The 19,318-nt window shown below is 42.0% G+C and overlaps 1 pseudogene; it reads left to right on the top strand.

The window, feature by feature from the left end:
* The window catches only part of LOC149242764 (uncharacterized), a 145,864-nt pseudogene extending 136,752 nt beyond the window's left edge, over positions 1 to 9,112 (top strand).
* Positions 9,113 to 19,318: the final 10,206 nt, after the last annotated feature.

Genomic DNA, 19,318 nt, shown 5'->3' with positions numbered 1-19,318 from the left:
CACAATGCAATCTTTTCATATTTTATATATTTCATGACAATAAGATTGGTGAACATAGAACTTGTGTTTTTTGGTAAAATATACTATCAAGGTAGGCTTTAAAAACTTGGGTCAATTTTTTGTTGATAAATATTATATACGAAGGCATGCACCTACATGTAAAATTAAAATGGAATTTGTGATGAAGCAACTACCTCAACAAGAATGTAGAAGCTTAAAAAAACAAGTGCAACCATATTGAATGAGGACTATTAGCATCAACTATGAATTACTAGAAATTGAACTTAATAGAAAACACCTTTCTCAAGGGTTATATAAAGTGAATTTGATAGCTAATAACTTTCTCAAGGTTCCTTTGTAAACACTATTTTTCTAATTTTCTATAAGATGTTTGCAAATGTACTTATTGGAGTAGGGATTGCTCGTGGTTATCTGGTGTGGATTGCGATAAAGCCTAAGAGACAATGAGACGGAAAATTCCTCAAGGATAGTGAGGGAGTTCGGTCTCATTCCTAGCTCAATTTGGTTTTGTGATCTCGGTGTTGGTTTTGGTGAGATTGCGGTTTGGTGAGGGTGGAGGTGGTTTAACCTCTGGATTCCCTTGGTTGTTTTTGGATTGGTTTATCCATGAGATCCCACATTCATGCTTGGAATATGGCATGGGGGTGACTGACCTGAAAGAAAGATTTGGTTCAACCATGTCTACAGTCAGGTGGTACATGGAAGTCCTGAACCTAGTCGGATTTGTTTATGTTTAATAAAAGCTAAGTTCTCTTGCTTTTGTACTTATTCATATGTGGATTTAATGACTATTATCTCACTGTAATGTAATTTTCATGGTTTAATGTTGGTTATAAGCATGGCTATATGACTAGTTATTTCCATGGTTATTTCATGTATTTACTTGTAACTGAAAGGATAATGTATGCAAGACCTAATTGGTGTCAAAACATTTAAGGGAAGAGGGTGGTGATCCTTCTTGTCAAGTATCATATGATTTATCAGTCATTTATGCTTTGTCTTGTATTCGTTTCCTATGGATTGCATTGATGCTAAGAGTTTGATAGAATGTCAGTCCTAGTTGGGGATGGTCAGGCCTATTCCTAGAGTTAGTTTTTGATTTGTAAGACTTGTTATTATGTAAATCACGGATTCTAGAAGTGTCATTGAGTTATAGGTGTTGAGATTGCAACAAGATGATGGAGCTTAGTGAAAAGGGTCGCCTTCACTAAGTGGGCCCGCAGGCAAATTATGGCGCAAGTTCTATTTTTTATCACAGTGTGGATGATCACAGTGTGAGTGATCACAATGTGGGTGACCAAAGTGTGGGTGACCACAGTGTGGGTGATCAAAGTCTATTTTTAGACTGGCTGTCAAAAATAGAAAAGTCAAATATTATTGTCTCATAATAATATTTGGACTATAAACTTGATCTTATTCTCTTAGAGCACTTCAGTTTGAGCTACAGATGTGGCCCATGCAGCTGTCAGAAGGAAGTACGTTTTTCTTATGAGTCAGTTGAGTTGTTGCATGCATGACTTCAGTTAGAACTCAATCAATTGAGTTTGGTGGAGTTGATTGTGGAGTTGATGGAGTTGTGTTCAGTTTGACTTGGTTAAACTAGTTGTAGTTAGTCTAACTGCAAATAGACTAATGATGAGTTGTTAAACTAATTATTAACTCATAATACAACTATAGAATACATCAGTTAACTCAGTTGCATGTCAGTGCATGTTCAGTTCAGCAGGGACAGGTGTTAGAGAATCAGATTGTTATCAGTTGTGACTATAGTTGTGCATCAGATCTTGCACAATCAAGGGATTGAGTATGCCAATGAGTTTTCTCATGTATTTGCCCAGTTTGTAGCTTATGCTCACGTCTTACACATTGTGAGTGATTCTTTGGAGGTGAAATACAAGTTTGGTAGACCATTCTCATTCATTCTTGAGCAATGGAGGCAGGCAAGCAGTGGAATAGATTTGGAGATCAGATCTTAGCTGTATTGTGTGTAACAGGTGGAGCTGGTACTGGATTGCTTGTGATAAGCATTGTACTTTGTAATGTTACATGGTCTCAATCATTAATATACAGATAGTGTGGGGTTTTTAGCGAGATGCTTTCCCCGGGTTACATATTGTGTTAATGTGTGAATGCTCTTGATGTTTTATTGTTATTGATGCTGCTATATTGATGATCAACGTAGAGGAGCTTATGTATTGTGTATGTATTCCGCAATAGTACATGATCAGGATAATCTCTGTTGAATATGTGTTAAATTATTCAAAATTTCTACATGCTATCAGAGTTGTTGATCATCAGATCTACTATTCAGGAAGTGTTTACATTCTATTTCTTCAGGCAGAGTTTGTAATCGAGCCAGGTAGCCTCTGGATTCATCCTTCCTTTGGAAGGTGAGATATCCAGTAAATGCCCATACAGTCAATCTCTGTACGAGAAATATTGTGTTCTCACGAATCTTAGATCCGAGGCAGTTGAGTTTGGAGCTGGTGGAATTCGAATTTGCAGCAGTGTTGTTGAAATGTCTTTCAACGGATTGCAAATGTTATTCCAAAGCAAGAGCGACCTGGCGCTCGAGGATAAACTCAGAAACAATAAAGGTGAGAATGGATCTTCATCAAAGGTATATGATGAAGAGAATTGCGCTTTGGCTGCCAAAGCAAAGAAGGGGAAGAACAAGAAAGCTTCTCAGTCTGGTGCGAAAGGCAAGAAGCAGGATATGTCCAAGGTGAAGTGTTTTCACTGTCACCAGCACGGACACTATGCCACTAATTGTCCACAGAAGAAGAAGAACAAGCAGACTGTTGGATCTTCAGCAGGAGAGGCTCTAGCCTCACAGTTTGAGCTTGATTTTTCATTGATCGCATGCTTGGTTTCATGTGTGATGGGATCAGTGTGGTTCTTGGACAGTGGTGCGTCTTTTCACATGACGGGAGATAGAGATTTGTTCTCTGATCTGGAGGACAAAGATCTTGGAGTGCACATCGAGATGGGCGATGATGGTAGATACAGTGCGACCGGTATCGGTACCATTTCCTTTGAGAGGGAGTCTGGTAAACCCTTCGTATTGAAGGAATTCATGCATGTTCCAGGATTGACGAAGAATCTCATCTCAGTGGCGATCTTAGAAGACAAGGGGTATGATGTTGTTTTCAGCGAGGGAAAGGCTTTCCTGCACAGCAAGACAACTGGTGAGACCCGGAAGATAGGGGTTCAAGTGAGGAACCTTTATCAGTTGCATGTAGATGGATGCGCAGCAATGGCGGGCAAGGCAGAAGGATTGGTGAGACGGGATGATGGTGAGTTGTGGCACAGGAGATTGCATCACCTTCACCATGGAGCCTTGAAGATACTGCAGCAGATCACTACAGGGCTTCCTAGAGGCACACTTGCGCAGTCAGATCAGTGCAAGGGGTGTACTTTGGGTAAGTTTGTGAAAGCCACCTTTCACGAGAAGGATAGTTGCACCACAATGATCCTTGAGAGAATTCACACAGACGTGTGTGGACCTTTCTCAATTGCTTCGACACAAAACACAGGTATTATGTGATTTTTGTTGATGATTTCTCTCGTAAGTGCTGGATCTTCTTCATGCAAAAGAAGAGCGAGACATATTCAAAGTTTTATGAATTCAAAGCACTGGTCGAGAAGGAGTCGGGGAAGAAGGTGAAGGCTTTTAGGAGAGATAATGGTGGTGAATACATCTCGGATGAGTTCAAGGATTTCTGCAAGGCAGAAGGGATTTGTAGAGAGCTCATAGCTCCCGATAACCCACAGAAGAACGGGGTAGCTGAGCGGAAGAACAGAACGATTGTGGGTGCTGCACGGGCAATGTTGCATGATCAGGGCCTACCCCTTCACTTGTGGGCAGAAGCATGCAATACAACGGTTTATGTGCAGAACCGTTGTCCTCATAGGATACTTGGCATGAGAACACCTGAGGAGACTTATTCTGGTAAGAAGTCTGATCTTTCTCATTTGAGGATTTTTGGTGCTAACGTTTACATGCATGTGACGAAGGGTGCCAGGAAGAAGTTGGAGCCGACCGCAGAGGTTGGGATATTTGTGGGGTACACTGATACGCCCCACAACTATCGTGTGTATTTTCCAGACAGTGGTAAAACTGTTGTGTGACGGGATATAAAATTTCAGGAGGAGAAAGCCATGAAGTGTTCGCTTGAGAGGGAGCTACACTTGCATGCAGATGAGGAGCTATTAGTTCCTAAGGATGAGCTTCAGGACGTGGATCAACCACAGGACGAGGTTCATGGAGTGGAAGAGACCACTCATGCAGCGCCAACCATCAGAGGGCGAAAGCGCTTGACAGAAGCTGAGCGACTGGCTCAAGATGCAGAGAAAGTTGTAGGACCACCTACAGCCCAACGCAGGCAAAGACAGTCACCTGATCGGTACACTGGATACATGGCTCTGATGAGCAAGTGTGTTGTGACTGAGCCATCCTCTTTCGAGGAAGTTGTGGAGGATCCCGCATGGGTAGACGCCATGGTGGAAGAGTATGATTCTATTGTCAGAAACAGTGCATGGGAGATTGTTCCTAGACCGGAAGGGAAATCAGTGGTGGGTTTGAGATGGATCTACAAAGTTAAGCAGGCAGCTGACGGGAGTGTGGAGAAGTACAAGGCAAGATTTGTTGCCCGAGGCTTTTCACAGATAGAGGGGATTGATTATGAGGAGACCTTTGCACCTGTCGCAAGGTATTCTTCCATACGGACGATTCTTGCTCTCTCAGCGCAGATGGGATGGCACGTTCATCAGATGGATTTGAAGACTGCGTTCCTCAAAGGAGTCATTGAGGAGGAGGTGTACATTGAGCAGCCCGAAGGCTTTGAGGTCTTCAGCATCGAGTCGCATGTGTGCAGGCTCAAGAGAGCGATGTATGGGTTGAAGCAAGCACCACGTGCTTGGTACACACGGATAGACAGCTATTTCACAGGACTTGGATTCTCCAAGAGCGAGGCGGATCCTAACCTATACCAGATTGTGGTGGAGGGTAAGTTGCTTATCATTGTACTGTATGTTGATGATTTGATTCTAACGGGTGATGAGCTGTTGATACTGTCATGCAAGAAGGATCTTGCTACAGAGTTTGAGATGAAGTACTTGGGCCTCCTTCACTATTTCCTAGGATTGGAAATATGGCAGCGCAGTGGTGGACTGTTTGCTTCTCAGGGCAAGTATGTTCAGGAGATACTGGAGAAGTTCAACATGCATGGCTGCAAGCCTGTTGATACTCCTCTTCCTGGAGGTTGGAGGAAGGAGGATGCCACTTCGGGAGAAGAAGTGGATGCCACTGTTTATCGACAGTTGGTGGGGTCGCTGATGTATTTGGTCAATACACGACCTGATATATGCTATGATGTTAACCAGCTTTCACAAGCTATGGTTAAGCCTACCAAGCTCTTTTGGAAGGCGGGCAAGCATGTATTGCGCTACTTGAGAGGCACATCGGGATATGGTTTGTGGTACAGACAGGAGGATGAGGTGAAGCTATGTGGCTTCACGGATGCAGATTGGGCAGGGAGCCCAACGGACAGAAAGAGCACATCAGGAGGGGTCTTCAGTATTGGATCGACAGCAGTTTCTTGGTACAGCAGGAAGCAGAGATCCGTGGCACTCAGTTCAGCGGAGGCCGAGTATATGGCAGCAAGTTTGGCTGCATGCGAGGCTATATGGATGAGGAAGATCCTGGTTGGTTTGTTCGGTTCTCATTTGGATCCTACTGTGATAACCAAAGTTGCATTAAACTCTCGGCTAATCCTATATTTCATGATAGATCTAAGCATATTGACATTAGGTACCATCATATCAGAGATTGTGTGCAGCGGAGGATCATGTTGCTTTCATACATTCCAACGGAGGATCAGGATGCTGATATTCTAACGAAGGCTCTCACCAGGAGAAAATTCGATTACCACCGAGGCAGGATAGGGGTTGTTGATAATCCATATCTTGTCGAGAGGGAGTGTTGAGATTGCAACAAGATGATGGAGCTTAGTGAAAAGAGTCGCCTTCACTAAGTGGGCCCGCAGGCAAATTATGGCGCAAGTTCTATTTTTGATCACAGTGTGGATGATCACAGTGTGAGTGATCACAGTGTGAGTGATCACAATGTGGGTGACCAAAGTGTGGGTGACCACAGTGTGGGTGATCAAAGTCTATTTTTAGACTGGCTGTCAAAAATAGAAAAGTCAAATATTATTGTCTCATAATAATATTTGGACTATAAACTTGATCTTATTCTCTTGGAGCACTTCAGTTTGAGCTACAGATGTGGCCCATGTAGCTGTCAGAAGGAAGTACGCTTTTCTTATGAGTCAGTTGAGTTGTTGCATGCATGACTTCAGTTAGAACTCAATCAGTTGAGTTTGGTGGAGTTGACTGTGGAGTTGATGGAGTTGTGTTCAGTTTGACTTGGTTAAACTAGTTGTAGTTAGTCTAACTGCAAATAGATTAATGATGAGTTGTTAAACTAATTATTAACTCACAATACAACTATAGAATACATCAGTTAACTCAGTTGCATGTCCGTGCATGTTCAGTTCAGCAGGGACAGGTGTTAGAGAATCAGATTGCTATCAGTTGTGACTATAGTTGTGCATCAGATCTTGCACAATCAAGGGATTGAGTATGCCAATGAGTTTGCTCATGTATTTGCCCAGTTTGTAGCTTCTGCTCACGTCTTACACATTGTGAGTGATTCTTTGGAGGTGAAATACAAGTTTGGTAGACCATTCTCTTTCATTCTTGAGCAGGGATTGAGCAGTGGAGGCATGCAAGCAGTGGAATAGATTTGGAGATCAGATCTTAGCTGTATTGTGTGTAACAGGTAGAGCTGGTACTGGATTGCTTGTGATAAGCATTGTACTTTGTAATGTTACATGGTCTCAATCATTAATATACAGATAGTGTGGGGTTTTTAGCGAGATGCTTTCCCCGGGTTACATACTGTGTTAATGTGTGAATGCTCTTGATGTTTTATTGTTATTGATGTTGCTATATTGATGATCAACGTAGAGGAGCTTATGTATTGTGTATGTATTCCGCAATAGTACATGATCAGGATAATCTCTGTTGAATATGTGTTAAATTATTCAAAATTTCTACAATAGGCAGTGATCTCGGCTCTGAGCCTGAAAAAGTGGGTCAAATCCTAGGGACGCTGGCACAACATTACGAAAACTAGTCCCTGGACACTGGCATGCCATGTTATGTGAGCATCTAGATCCCTTTGGATATTGGCATGCCCATATCATGGGAGAGTCGAGGGGTTAATTGGTTAGGAAACATAGTGGGACTCGGGGGTTGGTTACATGAGAGTTCGGGATGGTTCCTGAGGGTCTTGTTGCTGATGTGGAAGGTCTGTATGGTGTGTTTCCATTACTTCCACTTCCTTATGGTGACTTAGGAGGTTGAGTCATATCATAGTAACTTTTCATCACATGTTTACACCGGTTGGCTTGTTACTTGGGTAGATGTGGGAGAAAGGTGTTACAGAGTGGTGTTCCCTTTATTCATTTTTCAGGGAATTTGGTGCTACAAGAATGCCAGTATTTTCGAGGGATCAAGTTGGCATATTTAGCAGTGTTGTTATTCCATTGATGCATACTTCAATGAGTGTGGCCCAATGGCTAATCAAAAGAACAAGAGAAGTATTCACCTCATTAACATATGGGACAAATCCCTTGTCGACTTTTTTGATGGGGTGACCAACAGAGGGAAATGTTTGTGCGAGGTACAAAATTTTATCAATCCAGAACTTTATTTCATTTTATGTGGAATTACAGTCAAGGTACTAACATTTGTGCAAAAGGTCATTACCCTTTGGGGAGTACTATCTTGCGCAAAATGGCTCTCCATCAATAATTTGGTGGTATTCAGAGATTCAAAGGTGGCCATAGATTGGGTTCAAGGTCATACAACTTTTGAACACCACAAGCCCATAAACTAGTTGCATAGTATCAAAGAGATTCAGGTTTTCTAGATTTGACTTTCTCCCAACAATATCGTGAGCATAGCACTGTTGTTGATGAACTATCCAAAAAAGGTCTATAACAACATCCGAGGAGTATATTCTACACTATTTTTTTCAAGGACAAGATGAGGGACTCTAGGCATATATGCATCAATTAGACAATGTCATGTGAACTTGAAGTATCCATGTGCTAATTTTTTGCTATGTTTTGAAGCAATTTTTTTGGAACATGGCCATAAAATGTGGTAATATGCAAATATTTAAGCACACATCGGAGTTTTACGATCTACAACTATAGGTAAATGCCTAGGCTATGACGTCGTGGTCTATATTGGAATTGGGCTTATGGATTTTATATTGTCAATAAAATGAATGGTTGAGATTGCAAGCCAAACAAATATTATTTGTCTAATACGTGAAGCAATGGACAATATGAAAAGTTTTGTCAATAGTAAGTCTCTTTGTCCATTTAATTTATTAAAAAATCATTTGTGGAACATGGTTATCCTTGTAATTTATTAAAAAATTCTTTATGGAACGTGGTGTTAAAATTTGGTATGGCTTGTTTCATTTGGTGTGACTTGAAAAGCAATATTACTAGTTTTATAAATTTACATTTTATAATATTAATTTTTTTATAAATTTAAGTTTCATAATAAAGTTAAGGTTATAATAAATACATCATTATTAAATAATATCATTAATAATATAACTAATAATAATAATAACATTCAAATTAAATTAAAAATAATATTATTAAAAGCAACATTAATACCATATTAAATGATAATTTACTTACGTTTAGGTTTTATTACTTTAAGATTTTAATAATATTAGTTTTTTATTATTTTAAGTTTATAACAATATTATTATTATGAGTTTTTTTTTTTTTTTTTGTCACAGGAACGGTTATGGATTGTATTAATTGATTGGCATAAATGCCAGACTTCTGATTACAATGGGAGTGAGCTAGATCCAAATAGAATCGACCTCCTGAAGTACTGTGGGGCTTATATTCCGCTTCCCGCTCTTTTTGGGTTCAAAAATGAAGTTGATTTCTGTGATTTTCCCAAGCTTGAATATACAAACAAACTGGTTTAGTATCCAACAGTAAAACATATCAGCTGAAATGATTATGGAATTGGATCCCATGTTTCTTCCCCATCTCTTACCATTGCCCCGACAGAGAGAAGAGCAGCTTTATTAGCTTCAAGATCTGCTTCTTTGTTGTTGTCTCTCAGAACATGAAAGTATTTCAGGTTTTGGAACAACTTACCCAAGCTTCTAATTCTATATATCAGCCTTGCTAATCTTAAGTCCTGGGGGGTAGTATTGGTCACCATGAGTTTTATAATCACTTGGGAGTCCCCAAGAATGTTTGCCTCCTTAATTTCCAGTTTCAAGAGCAGCTTGAGACCTTGGTAGAGGGCCAATGCTTCAGCTTGAATGCTGGAGTTGATCCCCAGACCCCAGGCAAAACTGTGGATCGATATGCCTTCATTGTTTTTAACAGTTCCTCCTGCCCCAGCCTTGCCAGGATTTCCTTTTGCTGCCCCATCAAAGAAGAGAGAGTGCACCTTTTGGTTGGAGATCCAATCTTGAAATTCTTCCTTATTTTTTCCCCTTATTTGCCATTCCAGGGGGGAGAAGATGTTTCTGTTGGCTTGGTGAAATTGCAGATTTAAGGAGTTCCCCCAAACAGTATCTAGCTGACTGAGGTTTGAGTCGTCTTTTTGATCTCCCAGGCATTCTTTTAACTGTAACTTTATCTTAGTCGCTACTGTTATAGACATTTTTGTGCCTTACAGCATGAAGCATGAAATGTCCATAATCTAAGGGATCCAAAGTCCCTAAACATGTTGTTCCTACCCCTAGAGGAACAAGGTCAGCAAACCACAACACTAAATAAAAGTTCTCCACCTGAAAACACTCAAAAACAAGGCAATTCTGGATCATGTCAACTGCTCCACTGAGCATCTACGCTGAATGTCAACTGCTCTACTGTCTACCTGCGCTGAATGTCAACTGCAAAGAAGGCTACCTGCGCTGGGCGAGTTGGGACATGTGGCACTGTCATTCCTCAAGGTGTCAATGCCCAGGAAGCTTCCAAAATGACACTTGGATCAAGGAATTCGACTGGTGATGAGTAAGAGGGTCTAGATCTCCAAGTGGAAGCAAGAACCTCCAAGTGGATTCAAGAACTGAAGAATAACTGAAGTGAGAGAGGACACTAGTCAGCTTCATGCCAAGCTCAAGCTGACTCATCCTTTCTCCAAAACTCCTATATATAGATATCTCTCATGAGGTCTAAGGAGGCTGGAATCTTGTGAATGTAAAGAATTGCTGTTGGTTTGAGTTTAGAACTATTGGGTGATTTGCTTTGAAGGAGGTGAAGAGGAGATTTCTTTCTGCTGGGAAGGTGATGCTGGATTGGGCCTCTATGGTTGTATCACTTCCTGAACTTTACTTCTTCCATTAATAAAGCATTTGAGGTTCTTCTATATGCATGTGTCTCAATGATGTATTGTTATACTTGTGTATTTGATTTATTCTAATCCTTGAATCAATTATGAATCTATGCTTCTTGTAGTTTCCCCCTCTTGTCATTTTGCAGGATCTTGGTGTAGCTGGGCCAGTGAAAGAGCAAGGAGCTGGGGGCAAGCAGCAAGGAGAGAAGATTGGATCAATCATTAGCGGAAGACATCGGTTAGTGGATCTCTTTCTCCCCTCTTTTTCATCTCATAAAGAAGTAATCTCAAATATCTTTGCTTTGATTGTTGCTGAGGTACTATCACCCTTAGAGTGGGATAGGGTCATTCCGTATTGGATACTTTTCTCAACAACAAATTGGCGACTCCGCTGGGGATCGTATCTTGTTGGTTGTTTGTGTTTTTGCTATTCATTTCCTAAACACAGGGAGTACCGAATCGAACTGCATTTGGATCTTTCAAATGCAAAGTAGAGGGCAGCTACTCTAGCTCAGTTTCTAGGCATGTTTAGGATTTGAAGAGCTGATCCACAAGGACTCTGAATAGCTCTTAGTGATAGCTTTTCATCCTCCTTTTCATCCTTTAGTGTGTACTTGATTGATAGCTTTGATTTGGCCAAAAACTGTTGATTTTTGAGCAATCTGTAACCCGGAAACTGAGAAAAACGAGAGTTTCTCTCTTCATTGCAGGCACTGTGAAGGCAGTCTGCATTTCATCGTAGGTCCCGAAGGGGCTACCTGCGCTGAATGTCAAACTGACAGTGTACTACCTGCGCTGAACCAGTTAGGCCTTGTGCAACTGGGGTTCCCTGCTTTCTGTTGCCCTGTTTTCATCCCTGTTTTTGCAGCCTGTTATCAATCAATGTACCTATCTGAAACCACCTTTCTTTGCCACTATTCCACCTCGGTTGTATAAAGAAACTGTATTTGTTCTTTGTGTATTTCTTATATCATTTGCAGTTTCCCATAACGAAAGTGAACTAGTCTTGCTGTGGCCTCTTAGATCTAGACCTGTGATAAGTGTCGTTCTGATCTTAAGAGTTAGTTTGTTTGATGTTCATAGCTGATTGAGCTTTTGCTTTCGTCATATGGTTTGAATTTATGTATTTCTAGTGTTGAAACAAGTAAATCTTAAGGTGTCTTTTGATTTTGGACAAAAGCTTGTTTGCTTTCACTTGAAATTGAATTCAAAATTATACAACAGCTTTCTTTTTGTAATACATCAACATTAAGAAAGAGAAAAGAAATACCTGCATTGTGCATGTGCATTTTGACAGCTTGCATGTTGATTTAGGAAAAAGTGCATTAGCGTGTGCTCTATGATCTGTGTGAAAAGATGATGTCTTTCTTTTCCCTCAGTAGTTAAGATTTTCAAAGTTGAAAGATTGAAAAGCTTGCTTATCATCTTAGACTGCATTTAGGAGTTGTACCATACATCTCGTGGTGATCCATAAAGGCAAACTGCTAAACAAGATCAACCTTAAAATAAATTGAATTTACATAACAACGCTTTGAAACATAACGCAAACACATAGAGGTCTAAGCTAGAGACGTGTTCCGACGTCGTTAAACATGATATCTTAGCGTTGAGTGGTTGGGTGATTCCTCCACGGTGAAGCGATAAGTATCAATACGGACTTGTACTCCCACGTACCGTCGCGTATATATTGGGAGACCCCTATAGGAACAAAGCCTTTATCCATAGGAATCTGTGTCGGTCGCCCTACTGATCGCAATGCAGTGAACACAGCATTCACGAAGATCGACCACCCGTACCGTAAAACGTATTCTGTGGTTTTGCGAAAAGTTTGGCACACCCTCTGCCTAGATCTCCAGAGTAGTTTCTTTTGGCCTTTTTCAAACTCTATAACTGAAAAAGTCCATCCGAGCATTTGTCACTTCGGGCTCGTTAAAACATCGAAGGAGACTAGAGTCATCTTTAGCTTTTTCTTGACTCTTAAAAAGTGAAAAAGCAAGTTGTGTCTAAAGCGTCGTTATAAAATTTATTTTAAACGGAACATAATCACCTCCTATTCCTGCATTGATCTGTAGGTCGAGAACATGGAACACGCCAACCAAGGAATTCCACATGATGGGAATCCTAGTCCTTTCTCCTCTTGGGGAGAAGTTGGTGCGCCCCACATGGCCACATTGTCGCTTCCAGGACTGACAATTGGCCTGCCAATTTGGCTTTTCTCAACCAATGTAGTTCAGAACACCATGGTTCCTGAACAGTCGAGTCAACAGTTAGATCAGTCTAGAGCTGCCCACCAGCCTTCTACTTCCTATAACTCTTCCTCCAATCCTTCATCTTCGCAAGGTAGAGCCGGCAAAAGCCAAGCTCCCATGGAGAAGAAGGAGAAGAAGAAGAGAGAGAAGAAGAAGAAGGAGCCTAAGGCGACTGGGGGCAAGCAAAAGACATCTGACAAAAATCCACACACAGCACAGACCGGGCCTAAATCACCATGTGTCATATGTAGAGGAGACCACTTCCACAGAGATTGTCCCTATATTCCCCGGATACTAAGGGACTGGTCCCCTCGTTTGCACAGTTCGGGAGCATCAACCTCTGATAGCCATGTTGAATGCTTACCGTCAACCAGTGAAAGTGAAGGTTCAAGACAAAGAGGGGGAGCAAGATCCCCCTGCAGACTGTGTGAAGGCGATCACGCCATCCACCGTTGTCCCTTCTTAGACGAAGCGAAGAGAGTTTTGGAAGATCGTCCGGTTTCACCGTTGAGACTTCCCCCTGGATACAAAAAACTCGTGCCAAGTCCTTCGTTGGTTGAGAATACAGCTGGCCCGCTCAAGTGGTCAGCTGAAGCGTCAGTCATTGAAAATGAACCTACTGAATCCAGACCGGACGAAAGTCCAAAGGTCGAAACGGCAGTTGACACGGTTCTCCCTTCAGAAGTTTCGTCTTCAAATGACACCGTCACTGAAGATTCATCTTCAAATGACACCCTCACTGAAGAGAATAAGGATGACACCATCCAGATTCTTTTCATCAACACAGACTCTGACGAGCGTCAGGGAAATGCGCCCATTCCTTTATCGCAGGAAGGAACATCGTCAGGGTCATATCCGGCCGTGTATTCGGTCCCACCACCAAGCAACCTAGTTGTGTCCTTTGATTGGAACCAACTAGGCAGACCCCGGTTGCCAGCCAGTATACCATTCAGAATCATAGTCCAAATATACAGAATGGTAATGGCTGGCACTATCATTGATGAAGGGGCATCTGTGAGTATCCTTTCCTCTATTGCTTGGAAAGCACTGGGTTCCCCAGCGCTTTTGCCTGAGATAAGAAATCTCTCGGGCTTTGATAAAGGAACCAGTCGACCATTAGGGATCCTCCCCAATGTGCCTGTTACATTGAAAGGGAAGACCGTTCAAATGAACGTGATGGTCGTTCAAGGACCCTTGGATTATAACCTACTTCTTGGACGAGACTATATATATTGCATGGGAGCAATAGTCTCCTCACTCTTTAGAGTAATGTGTTTTCCACACGAAGGAAGGATGGTCAAGCTCGTAGACCAACTTTCATTTCCAGGATCACGCATCGCAAATAGTCACATACCAACCCTGAATGGTCTATTCAATCAAGAAATGTCTCCACCCCCAGTCCTCCTTCCCGATGAGTGCGAGTGATTTGGAAAGATGGGACTGGAACCCAGGGGGGATGCATCCTGGTCTGCTTCGGGCAGAAAAAACCCTGGGTATAAGGTAGAATTTCCGCGAGAGAATATGACTAGTCCGTACCCCGTACGTGGATGGAAGAGGGGTTGTTCTGGAATAAGATTCTTTTGTCAAAGTTACGTGTTTGACAAAGGTCATTCATCCTTGTCTATTTCGGTAGACATTGCCGAGGAAGTGTTTTGTTGAAAAAATAACAAGACAATCTTTGGGTAACCAGAAAGAGGTAAGCCTCCCTCAATAACACAATTGTTTTGTCTTTGAGTAGTGTTCTTCTCTTATCGCAAGTAGCTGCTCTCTTTTCGCAAGTAGTTGTTCTCTTGCGATCTTGCAAAGATCTGTTAAAAGTTGGGCTAATGAGAAGACAAGTATCGCATAAGACCCGTTAAAAATAACGAGAAGACAAGTATCGTTAACATTAGACTGGCAAGACGACAAGTAGCTGTGAACACCCAAAGAAAAGCAGGGGTGAGAAGGAGGAGGGGTAGCCTTGAAATTGTATTTTATACCTGGGGGCATGCAAACCTTTTGGAGTGCAAGCTAAGAGCGGTTATTTATCTATTTTTTGGATTAGCCGTTTCCGAACTTGCATTAAGAAAGGATATGGAGTAAAGCTTAGTGAAGATGAAACTCCTTAAAAAAATAGAGATCTCACAGGGGACATTTCTTATCTTATGACTGGTATATCGAGCAGTTTTAGCATAAAAGTTCATGCTCGTTAAAAAATAAACGCAAGATCCGAGCAGTTTTAACGCGGTCTTCATGCTCGTTAAAAAATAAATAAAAGCAGTGAGCAATGTTTCCTCCAGAGTTTAAGCTCATTTTTAAATAAAAAATGAACCTATCCCGGTAAATAACCGTTGTGATCATAAATTTATTAGCCATAAAAAGCCTTGGTCGTGTTTGCACCTGCCACCTCCACTTTCATTTGGCCGATCGTTCACCTCCATATGATTGTTTACCCATTTTGAGGAACAGCTGCGAAGAGTGATTTCACCTAGCCATCCTTGTGACACTGCCGTGATTGGAAAATTCCAACCTGTACCTGGAATCTGCTGCTATCCCTGTTTATCACTCGTTCCTCAAAAGACGAGTCTTCTTTAAGCTCTTTTCAACTGACTCGTAAAATATGAAAAGTTTGCCGAGTTTTGGCCTTCTAGCTCGTTAAAGTGACCGGAAGAGCTATCCCTCCTCTAGATTTTAATCTTTTTGGACCTGAGGGATTATTGCACAAAAAGGTCGAGCGCTTGTTTTATTCGGCTCGTTAAAGTTATCGAAAACTCATCCCTTTTGTATTGTTTTATACTTTTTCGGACTTAAGGGATTAGATGACGAAAAAGGAATTTTGGAGTTAACTTTATGTACCTTTTCAGACTCTCTAAAAATGAAAAGGACCGAGTTTTCCTTGTCGTTAGACTCGTTAAAATGATTAAATAGCGACAAACTTGTCTTTAGACGAGAACGAGTTTCCCTATCGCTAGGCTTGTTAAAACATAGCGATGGGCTTGCCCGAAGGGCAGGTTATAGAACAAGCATATGTTATCCTCCTCAAGCTTGACAAAAATAAAGAGGTACTGGTCAGAAATGACTGGGGAAAAATTGGGAGAACCTCAAAGCTTTAATGGTAGCAAGTCGCTCTTGAACATGACACTTTTCCTCCGTATCACATCGAGTTGGGTTGTTTCATTCACCGGTCTCATAACCATGGTCTCGCCAAACCATCCACATTTGGGGTAATGCTACCGATCCATCGCATCAGTGTCGTTATATGTTCAAGAGATGTTGTTCAGAAAGAGTCAACCGTGTCCCATCCACTACCATACATCATCTTTCATCCTTTCATGACCGCCACCCTGAATCATATTTCACAGATTGTTTTCACCTCCACTAAAATCATTAGCTCTGTTCCGTGTCACTGATGTGGGATTCATTAAGGCCCTCCTTTGACGGATCGCTTCTTGTCGACTTCAGCTCATTATCCAAGAAGTTGATCTAGGAAAAACCCCCTCAGTACTTTGAAGCTTGCATACCTCAATGGCAAGTTTCTCACTTCCGGCGACAGGTATACATCAATGACCTTCGACCAGAAGATTTTGCGTGGTGTTCGACGCCAAGTCCTATATTCACACCACGTGAATTTTACTGCAGTACCTTGAGGGTCATTATCATTATCGGTGATTCCTCTCGCGCTTGTTAACGGTTTACATCATTGACCGGTAATCAAGCGATGTCTTTCCATGTTCGACTTCAGCGCAATTCTCACATGGATCGACTTGTACTTAGAGTGAAGATCGAACGAGTTTGAAGACCCCGGATCTAGTTTCATCCATTCGGGCTGCGATATATATTCAGGAAATATAAAGACATTTGACATGTACATCATTGCAGCAGATGATCATCCTACTCAAAGGATGATAATTTCAGCAGAGAATTATCAGTCTACCATCAGACGATCGTCTGTTCTATGTACCAAAATGAATTTATAAAGCTGAGCATGGGAATGCCCGCCTCAGCTAGATCATGAAAACAGTATGAAAAATAATGTATTGTATTGTATCTTATTACAGGTCACCTCTCAGCGATTGAATGAACTTCGGATCCTCCTGATAAAGCATTTCACCCGATAAACGACCTCATACTTTAGGGGGCAACTGTTATAGACATTTTTGTGCCTTACAGCATGAAGCATGAAATGTCCATAATCTAAGGGATCCAAAGTCCCTAAACATGTTGTTCCTACCCCTACAGGAACAAGGTCAGCAAACCACAGCACTAAATAAAAGTTCTCCACCTGAAAACACTCAAAAACAAGGCAATTCTGGATCATGTCAACTGCTCCACTGAGCATCTGCGCTAAATGTCAACTGCTCCACTGTCTACCTGCGCTGAATGTCAACTGCAAAGAAGGCTACCTGCGCTGGGCAAGTTGGGACATGTGGCACTGTCATTCCTCAAGGCGTCAATGCCCAGGAAGCTTCCAAAATGACACTTGGATCAAGGAATTCGACTGGTGATGAGTAAGAGGGTCTAGATCTCCAAGTGGAAGCAAGAACCTCCAAGTGGATTCAAGAACTGAAGAATAACTGAAGTGAGAGAGGACACTAGTCAGCTTCATGCCAAGCTCAAGCTGACTCATCCTTTCTCCAAAACTCCTATATATAGATCTCTCTCATGAGGTCTAAGGAGGCTGAAATCTTGTGAATGTAAAGAATTGCTGTTGGTTTGAGTTTAGAACTATTGGGTGATTTGCTTTGAAGGAGGTGAAGAGGAGATTTCTTTCTGCTAGGAAGGTGATGATAGATTGGGCCTCTATGGTTGTATCACTTCCTGAACTTTACTTCTTCCATTAATAAAGCATTTGAGGTTCTTCTATATGCATGTGTCTCAATGATGTATTGTTATACTTGTGTATTTGATTTATTCTAATCCTTGAATCAATTATGAATCTATGCTTCTTGTAGTTTCCCCCTCTTGTCATTTTGCAGGATCTTGGTGTAGCTGGGCCAGTGAAAGAGCAAGGAGCTGGGGGCAAGCAACAAGGAGAGAAGATTGGATCAATCATTAGCGGAAGACATCGGTTAGGGGATCTCTTTCTCCCCTCTTTTACATCTCATAAAGAAGTAATCTCAAATAGCTTTGCTTTGATTGTTGCTGAGGTACTATCACCCTTAGAGTGGGATAGGGTCATTCCGTATTAGATACTTTTCCCAACAACAGCTACCACCTTGACATCAGGCTGGATGCTTATGAAAATTCTGTTGTTTCGCTCTAGCCAAATCTGCCAGCAACAAATTTTGAGGAGAGAAGACCAAGCCATTTTGATCACTTTGTTTTTTTTTGGGGGGGGGACCAGGATAGCTGTTCTGCCAATTAGCAAAAAGATCAATTATGGAGGCAGGAAGAACATGATTTGGGTTCCAATGGTCCATCAGCTCTCTCCAGACCTGCACAGTGAAGTTGCTATTTAAAACGAGATGCGTGGCACATTCCGCCTTCTCTCTGCACAAGGAGCACCTGGACGGGCCATAGAATCCACGCCTCTGCAGATTGTCATCAGTGAGTATTTTTCTGTGGCATAGGAGCCAATAGAACATATCGATTTTGGGCAGTGAGGGGATGCCCCAAACTGCCTTCCACGGAGCTGGATCAGGAGGAACGTTTGGAATTGAGGCGAGATTCGCATAGCCTTGGGCAATAGTAAAACTTGCAGTTGAAGTCCCCCAGCCACACCTGTATTTTCTACGGATATGCGAGGGGGCAACTCCATTCAGCATAGCGTGGAGGCAGATGGAGTCCTGAAGGAGATCTGAAGGTAAGTCGAACAAGCTCCAGCCAGCCCAGCGCGTCCCTTCCCACGTGGAAATATCCCACAGCGTGGATTTTCCTGAAGCAGTCAGCCAATCTCTCAGTGCCTTCACGGAGGGGAAGTCACCAATCGGATCGCGATCCATGATGCGATCGGTCCAAATATTAATTTTTTTCCCATTTCCAGGGATCCAGTAAGCCTTGGAGTGGATTAAAGGGGCAGTTTTGGAGCAGAGTCGAGCAAATGGAGAGGTTACTTGGGGGATAGGCCCATCCAGACATCTTATCCTCTCGCCTTTGAATTATTTCCTCCAAAGCACTAGCTGGGCCCAGCCAAGCTTGGGCGCGATAATTTTCCAGAGGATTTTGGCTCCCATAGCTATGTTCTGTAGGGGAAGATTCTTGAAGTTTAGACCTCCCTCCATCTGAGGCTTGAGGACAGTCTCCCAATTAACAAGAGGGATTTTCCTCTCATTTTGCTTGCCTCCCTTCCAGAAGAAATTTCAGATGTGCTGGTCCATTTTCTGAAGAATGCCGACTAGAGCTAGAAGCACTGAGAACTGAAATAATGGGAGACTGCTGAGAATGGCTTTGATAAGAACAGACTTGCCTGCAATATTTAGCCAGTTAAATCCCCATGCTTGGAGCTTGATCTTGAATTTTTCTATTTGAGGAAGCCAATCTCTGCTATAGGCTCGTTTAAGAAAGATAGGGAGCCCAAGATACTTAAACGAGGTCCATACCGAGGAGGCAGCAAATCCTAAGCATCTGGCAATGGAACTGAGAAGAATGGGCGTGGTATTCCAGCAGTAGAT

The sequence above is a fragment of the Pinus tabuliformis genome, chromosome 8, assembly GCF_031772625.1.
Source record: "Pinus tabuliformis cultivar Carrire ecotype Pingquan chromosome 8, CPIR1, whole genome shotgun sequence".
Taxonomy (NCBI): domain Eukaryota; kingdom Viridiplantae; phylum Streptophyta; class Pinopsida; order Pinales; family Pinaceae; genus Pinus; species Pinus tabuliformis.
The sequence above is the reverse complement of the archived record's forward strand: the minus strand, read 5'-3'. Positions and strand labels throughout refer to the sequence as shown.